The following is a 9,317-nucleotide window of genomic DNA, read 5'->3' on the forward strand; positions in this document are numbered from 1 at the left end:
GTGTGTCATTTAAAAATAAAATTAATGTGTACAGAATGTCTAGAAGGCTCTCATTGACTGATTAAGATTAGAGTTCTTCTTTTAAGTTAGTCTTAAACATCTGGTTCCCTGCCCCCTCTTGTCCGGTAGGACTGTACAAAGCTACAAGAAGTTCCCAAGAAGAAAATATTCCAAACAGCACTCAGATTTAATGTACAGGGTGCAACAATGACTCTGAAACTGCTTTCCAAAATGTGTCTCATACACATTCACAAAAAATAAATGAATAGCTTCACTCCTTTCTTGCTCCTGGGAAATGTTCTGCCTTGGCTTTGGAATGGGGGTTGAATAGTTTCACTATCTCCTCTGAATATCATGAACATTGTTATGAACTTTGTCTAAAATAATAAATAAATCATTAACTGAGAATCTATTATTCTCAGTGCTGGATGGTATACATTTTACAGTACACTATTTAACCTACATGAAAACCACATGAGTAAAGATAATTACTCTTCTCATTTCGATGTCCATATTGGAAAACTAAGGCCCAGAACAATAAACTAAATACCCCCAAAGGGGTGTCAAATGTTTATTCCAATCTTAGATCCTAATTAAAAACCCAATATCCTTTCCATAATGTCATATTGCTTCTCAAATTTTGTTTCTCTCAAATTTTTCTCACATCAGTTTACAAGAATTTGGGAGTGAAGAGCCCTGCATGGTGCAATAGGCAGGGAGGAGGATACTTATCACGTACTAGAGGAAGGATTTGATGTTAAGTATTGTGACATCTGCCCCAAAATAATTAGGGTTTTTAAAAGACATTATGAGAACAAAATTCACAAAAGAAAAACTAGAAAAATTGATCAAATTTCTATTCCCTTGTCAGAATATGGCCAAGTCTCTTGTCAGCTCATTGGCCTTGTATCCTTTGCTAACACTTGATTTTTTACAGCATTCCTTTGTTTGCACATCTCTTTACCTCTTCTTTTAGAGCATTAATTGGCTTTTATTTCCAGTGTTCAATACCCTAACGTGACTAGTTGAAGTGAAAAGGGGATTCTCTTGTTTTACATTAGTAGAGAGCACAGGCATGGATATGTCCTAGGTTTTGTCTTTCTCTCCATGTTTCAGCCTTACTTGGGGTTATCTGATGAAATGTCCTTATATACCTACCCGCATATCTAAACCTACATCTTCCTAGTTTGTCAGTATCCATGAGAAGGGTGGAAAAAACTCTATTCCATATTCCACAAATTAATGCTAGGAAAGATACTGGCTGATTCTGCTTGGTCACACATATACACATATAGACAGTAACTCTACCCAGAGGGATGGAGTGTTCTGTCCAGCCAGTGCCACATGCCCCTTCTTTAGCTGGGGGTAAGAACAGAATGAATACCATATCCTAACAAGCCCATGGGGACTCAGGGAGGGGTTCCCCAAAGGAATCAGAAGAAAGGGGATTAGAAAGCATACTGGATACACACATAAATACATGACTACCATGGTCTGCTATAATAATAAAGTAGAACAATTTCAGGATCTTTATACCTTACCTAAACACTCAAGAACTCTCAAAGGTGTTGCCTCTTGTGGTACACAGAAATGTTTCCTTTATAAAAGAAGTTGTCCTGGTGACATTCTGGTGATATTCTGTCCCCTGGCGGTCCTTTCTGTCCCTACCAATCTTCCCTATTATCTGTGAACATTTGGAAGCCTGGGAACATTCCCATTGCTTATTCCCACTGTCTATGAGCAAATTACTGGTAGATATTGTCTCCTGGTGTGTCTTCCCCATCCTTGACCTTGACCAAGGTGTCAGTCTATCAGATATAAATTTTAGAGGATGCTGCTGCTTACTCATGAAGCTTCTATGACAGGTATTTTGGATCTTGTGACACAACAGAGCCTTTTTCTTATGTCCCTATTTCATTTTGTGGTTTAAAATAATCACAAAAAGTGGATCTGAAATCCTTTGCCCAAGGCACATTGACTTGATGCTGAATGGCAAGCTGCAAAATCAGAGGAGTATTGCTGTATAAAGTATTGCTCATTCCTTTAGAGTTGGTTCTTCTGAGATATGTTAGAGGGATTTATGTCAATATTTGATATGGTGAGCAGGATACAGGAACTGAAGTGATGTGACAAAGAAAAAGTTCAATTATTATAGAAAGAAAATGAGGGAAATTTTGGCCTTTCTGCTCTAAGAAAGAAATAATGGTTAATGAAACCATGCAAAAGAACCATCCATCCCATTGCTATGGACTCAATTCAAGCATTTCAACTCTGGCTTCTCAGGGACTTCCAATCTGCCATTACAAAATATTATGCCCAAGTAACATGAAAGATAACATAAAGTGGAGCGTCAGTTATATCATTGCACTTAATTTGTTCAACTCTAATTTTTAAAATACGTATTGGAAATCCCACCAAAATTGCCATTCTTCCATATGTGGTTCTAACTCTAAAGACAGTCCCAGAACCAGTAAAGGAAAACTAAATAGTTCAGTGTCTCATTCTTTGCTTTTGCTACCAGCAGACTAAATTTTATCCTCAATTTTTAAACTTTACCTACAAATGCTTTTCCACTCATTTTGACTTCACTACAAACCCAAGGTATGTGTTCTTATCCCAAATGTACAGATGCAGAACAAGGACTCGAAGTGATAAAGATTCTAGATGGCAGAGCTACAGTTCGTCTCTGGTCTGGTAGATTTCAATTCTGGCACTCCTTTCTTGCAAACTCTATTCTGAGCCTTATACAAGTTGGCCTCTGCCCTAACCTCCTGGAATGGCAGACTTTTCTAGATTGGGCTATCATGTCGAGGAATACCAATGATCTAACACATCAAATCAATATTTGGGGAGGTTATTTTAGCATCAATTATGTACTCCATTGTTCAAGTACTAAGCAACTCTTCATTTGTTATAAAGGCTCTGTGCTTCAGTTCAGTCTTCCAAACATTTATTGCATTGGGTAAATAGGCCTAACTCATGTTTTTTCTGGAATATGTCTTTTAAGTTATTAGTACTGGAAGCTCAAAGACAGCTCCAAAATTAGTGCTGACGGGAGGTCAGAGAAATGACTCTTTGGACACTGTGCCAGTTGCATGCATATTACCATACTAATGTTGCCCATGCGAAGCCTTCAGTGTATCCTCCAATATATGCAAGCATTCATTGGGAAAAATGGAAATGTATGTAAATGACACAGAAGTTATACTGGCCTATTAACATCACAAATCCCCATTTACAGCCCACTTTTAATTTAAGTGATCTTTCTATTAGGAGGACCACTTATGAAGTTAATCTGGAATGAAATCACAGCATGTCAATTAAAATGGTGTGACAGTGAGACCACCATCAATCGGTAACTCTTTAGCAGATGTCTTAATTAGGCATCCCAGTGGCAGGTTGACCGATGACACTCGTGAAAGTCATTTTCAAGTTTGCATCTGAGGGTTCTCTTCTCCAAACTTTTATCTCTTTTTCTTCTCTCTGTTTAAATCTTAGCTGTTATGAGGTTACCCTTTGTGCACATTTTCCCCAAAGACTTGATTCTTTTTCTCTTTTCTTCTTACTGTGAGTAAGAGTATTCCAGAGAGAATAGTCCATACCTAGGGGCTCAGGCACTGCAAGGATTAATTTATTTAAAGTTTTTTGTTTTATCTTAAATATTTATTTGAATTTGGCATTCTCCTTCTTAAAATGTCCAGGCTTATTTAATGTAAAATTTTGTTTAAAATCATACACTATTAAAATTGAATCCATGCTACTCTGCATCTTTGCATATTTTTGGCTCCTTGGAAGTGTGAGAAGGGGGCTGAACATTCTTTAGTTTGTAAAACACAAGTATCATGGAAAGAGAGCTTTGGAGGGGCGCCTGGGTGGCTCAGTGGGTTAAGCTTCTACCTTCAGCTCAGGTCATGATCTCAGGAACGCGGGATAGAGCCCCGCATCGGGCTCCTTGCTCAGCAGGGAGCCTGCTTCTCCCTCTCCCTCCATCTGCTTACTTGTAATCTCTATCTTTCTCTCAAATAAATAAATAAAATCTTTAAAAAAAGAAATATTTATTCAGGTCTTCTGCCCATTTTGAAAATCAAATCAGTGTTTTGCTATTGAGTTGCACAAGTTTTTTTTTTTTTTTTAATATAAGTATTTGGATATTAACACTTTACCAGATAGATGATTTGAAAATATTTTTTTCCATTCCGTAGTTTACTTTTTCATTTTGTTCATTGTTTCTTTTTCTGTACAAAAACTTTAAATTTGATATAGTCCACTGATTTATTCTTTTCTTTCCTTGCTTGTGCTTTTGATGTCATATCCAAAAAATAAATGCCAAGACCAATGTCAAGGGGACTTTCCTTATGTTTTCTTCTGGGAATTTTACTATTTCAAATCATATTTAAGCCTTTAATTCATTTTGAGTTAATTTTTGTGAATGGTATAAGAAGGGGTTGAATTTCATTCTTCTCTTGTCCAGTTTTACTGGCACCACTTACTGAAGAGACTATCTTTTTCCCAGTGAGTGTTCTTGACTCCTTTTTGTCAAACTCCAGTTGACTATACATGTGAGGGCTTATCTCTAGGCTCTCAATTCTGTTCCATTACTGTATTTTTAGGCCAGTTTCCTATTGTTTTGATTACCTCAGAAATCTTGTCTCCTCTGATCCCTTCTCATCTCTGTGATATAACTCAGCACTTGACACCATGATAGGCACCCATATTTTTTCTCTTTTTTTAATGAATACTGTCTCTATGCCTAAATATGTTACCTTTCCAAAGTGAAGAAAATAAGTTCATCATGGTATTTTGGTGAGAATTTTAAAAAAAATGTTTCTACTTCTTTAAAAGAAAAATAATAAGTTTCTTGTGGAAGTAAATAAGTGTTTGGGGATGAAGAAATGCCCAAGCAAATTCAGATGTCAGTAGCAGGAGTTTTATAATTTTTCTTGAAATAGGACGAAGTCCGATTTATAGAACCCTAATTAGAAATGTAAGATTGATAGGATGCTGGCCAAACATTGACCTCTCAATTTTGGCTCAGGTCATGATCTCAGGGTCCTGGGATTAAGCCTTGTCTTAGCTCTGCACTCACTGGAGAGTCTGCTTGAGGATTCTCTACCTCCTTCTCCCTCTTCCTTTGCTGCTCTCCCCAGCTCAAGTTCTCTCTCTCCCAAATAAATAAATAAATCTTAAAAAAAAAAAAAAAGAAAGAAAGAAAAAAAAAGTAAGTTTCAAGTATCTCCTGTTGTCACAGACCAGGAGTCCACAAACATTTACTAAAAAGAATCAGATAGTAAATATTTTTAACTTTGTGGGTCATAATGACTTTGTCCCAACTACTCAACTCTTCCATGTATCACAAAAACAGTGATAGACAATAATAAATTAATAGATGTGAGTAGCTACTTTTTTTATTATGTTATGTTAGTCACCATATAGTACATCAATAGTTTTTGATGTAGTGTGCCATGATTCATTGTTTGTGTATAATACCCAGTGCTCTGGTAACTATGTTTTAATAAAACTTTATTTATAATAATAGGTGTTGATTTTGATTTGGCCCAAACTGAATATATTATACAGACCCTTATATCAACTATACAAATTTTATGACCTTGAAATTATATGAGACATAAATGGCTTTTAATTTCTAAAATTAAGATAGCAGATAAAATTAAGTTAAAAAACAAACCACCAAGTTCTACCTCTGAAACTAGTAATACACTATATGTTAAATAAATTTAATTTAAATAAAAAATAAAAAAATAAACATAAAACATAAAGCAAAACCCAGAACATGTAATAGGCTCTCTCTAATACTGATGACAATATTCTTTACCTGTAAAACATAGTATTCAGCATTCCCTCTAAATAAACTTGATCCCAGAACAGTTTGCATTGACTACAGCAATGTCTGGTATGAGGTTTTTGGATTGTTTCTATAGATTTGAAGCCCTAATCCAAAATGAGAACTAGGTGTTATATGAAATTAATGAATTATTGACACTACATCAAAAACTAATGTTGGCTATTGGAGCTAAATAAATAAATAAATAAAATTTTTTTAAAAATGGAATGAAACTCTTCTCTGATGATAAGAAGAAATATCCAGACTACAGAAAGGTTTGGCACACTGGTGACCTTGGTTAAGTCACTAACCCATTATCCCAAATGGAAGATCATAACAACAATAGAATAAAAATGTTTTTCTTGAGCCTTCAGAGAGCCAGCGTAGAAAATGCTTTGTAAGAGAAAAAGCAATGATATTAATTTTCCTATAGTGATGTAGTTAGTGTCCCAATATAAATCACAGTCAGCAGTTTGGTGAAATAGAAAAAGCATGAACTTTAGAGACAAAGATCCAAATTCAAGTCTCATTTTTTTTCACTTATTTGTGAAAGGTACAAAATTCCTTAATCCCTATAAACCTCAGTCTCTCCATCTGTATAGATGATAAAACCTGTCTTTGAAGGATGTAGTTGATTAAGAGTTTTCAATGAGTTACATGTATGAGTTAATATATGTTCTTAGCATACCTGATTAATGCACAGTATGAGCTCCATAAATGTTCGTTTCTTTGCTTTGCCATCTCCTTTCCCCCAACAACACATAAAATAAGACCTTTCTATTGCTCTCAGCCAGACCATCTATTTCCTCTGCTAATAAATTGAGAGTTTTATCGCTCCTTCCCAGATGTGGAATTATACTATTGGTATCATGCCTACTGTATCTTAATCCCTTTGCTAATGTTCCATTTTACCTTGAATTGTTACACAGTGTTCTGCCCCTCCTATCCCTCTTCTAGCTTGCTGCAGAGTCATGATTCAATTATTTTCAAATATTGTTGTTCTAATTAGCTCTCTCTCTCTCTCTCAAAACATCTCAAGGACCCTCACTTCATCACAATGCACTGCTTTTAAATCATCTAGGTATCTGTTTATGATTGTTTCTTTTCTTTACACAGTTGCAGTAATCCATTTGAAAGCCTCAGTGTTATATGTGTACACTCACACACACTCACACATACACACACACTGTGTGTGTATATTGTTTTCTTTGAGACTTTGTTTTTGCAATTAAATTATTAGCAAACAAGATTTGAGAGTGACACATTAATATATTTAAGACACTGCAAACTCTAAGGCATGGTGAAAAACCATTTTTTAGCAACATCCATCTGCATTCTCCTGATGTTTTAAATTTCACTTGCTTCTCATATATCCATGAGAGCAGATCAAATAAGACTTGTTTTTAGCGAGTTCTGACTTTCATACTTCATTCACAGCACACAATAAAAGTTCCGTGTCTGAGGATTTCACCTTCAAGGCTGATATCTCATACAAGCATAAATTTGAACACATTGGGCTGAAGACCTATGAAATGTCAAAGAAAATCTCTCAGCTGAGATATGAGATTAGGTGACCGAACATTCAATTTTGAATATCTAGGGACTCACACAGGTGCTCAGAAATATTTGGAAATATTTGGAGTGTGTGTGTGTGTGTGTGTGTGTGTGTGTGTGTGTGTCAAAAATTCACTGAATTTTTAGAGATGGTGATCTTCCCGTGCAAGACTAGAAGAGATAGAAGAGAAGCAGACTTCAGTAAAATAGTTGTCTCTGCAAAGAACAATTTCAGTCTAGCTTCTCCTTTCCATGCTACAATTACATGAGATTAAGGATATTATAATGAGGAATCAATCTTGTTTAAGAGCAAGGTCGAAAGTGGATGACTTGGGGAAGATTCCTAGTTTCTAACAGCTTACATGTAATAAAATGGATGCAAAAATATATGTCTTTCATCATCTCAACCTCCTGAAAACATAAACTTGCAGAAGGGCAGAATTGTTGACCTGGTCATTCAAGGCAGACAGAGATGCCACTCTGAGGTTCCTCTTTTCTCTCACCTCCCACACTCAATCTCTTCTGAATCTTTCCCAAGTGGTTATGTTAATTCCATCTCTCCAACATACTTCTATTGCTAAGTCAGATGTCCATCTGGTCCTGCTGTCTCTGGTTGCACCTTTGTCTTATACATTTATCCTACTGTGACCAGAATTATCTTACAAATGTCTAATCTGGTCTTGTTGTTTTCTTGAATAACATATCTCAATTGCCCCCTATTATAGGCTGCAAGACATTCAAACATCTTAGGATGATTTATAAAATGTTATTAACCTTGTCTGTCTCTGTAATTTCATTTCCTAATATTCCTTACATATAGGGTTGCCAGCATTAGCAAGCAAGCGAGCAAGAAAGAAACCCAGTTAATAATTTTTATGAATATATGTTCCATGCAATATTTGAATGTATGTACATTTTATTGATATAGACCCTCAATAAGTATTTGTTGGAGGGTAGAAGACAAGCAATGAAGGAAGGAAAGGAAGGAAGGGAGAGAGAAAAAGAGGTAAGAAAAATACCTTTAAGTATGATAGACTTATATCCTCCCCAAAGTAAAACACTTCTATTTCTGAATTCCTGTGGAAATACTTTCCTGCCCTCCCTTGATGGAATTACATGTTTCTTCTTCTGAGCATCTACAGCATCATGTAGAAGCAGCTGTGAATACTTGCATTATAATCCCATTACTATTTACTCATCTGGGCTTCCTATTAAATCCTCAGTAGATCAATAGCAGAGAGTAAATTTTCTTTATCAATTACCCTTTATCAATTACCCAGAGATCCTTCAAAAGCAAAATGAAACATTGATAAAAGCTTCCTGGTCCTACACTGTGGGAAAACAGGTGCATTGGGAAATTCATGCCAAGAAGACTTACAAGGCTGGTCTTACTTTCTCCATAAGTAAGAAAATAAGGCTGGCCTTATTTTCTCCATAAGACGATCAACTAAGACAACCAAGTTTCCTCTGTATCAGATGTATTCATGTCAACAGAATCCAGGAATGCTTCACAGAATTAAGCCAGTATGATACAGAGACTGTCATCTGGAAACAATTCCTTGCCGCTCTCCCTTTCCCTTTGCACCTCCCCCCAACTCATGTTCTCTCTTTCTCAAATAAATAAAAATCTTTATTTTTTCTTTCTTTTTTTAAAAAAATTTAAATTTGAACAGCCAATAGTACATGATTGGTACATGTTGTAGTGTTCAACAATTCATTAGTTGCATATAACACCCAGTGCTCATCACATCATGTGTCTTCCTTAATACCCAATATCCCATTACCCCATTCTCTTACCCTCTCCTTTATGTAATCCTCAGTTTCTTTCCCAGAGTCAACAGTCTCTCAGGGTTTGTCTCTCTCTCCAATTTCTTCTCATTCAGTTTCCCCTCCCTTCCTCTATGATCCTCTGTGCTATTTC

This window comes from Mustela nivalis, assembly GCF_964662115.1.
Source record: "Mustela nivalis genome assembly, chromosome: 4".
Classification (NCBI taxonomy): domain Eukaryota; kingdom Metazoa; phylum Chordata; class Mammalia; order Carnivora; family Mustelidae; genus Mustela; species Mustela nivalis.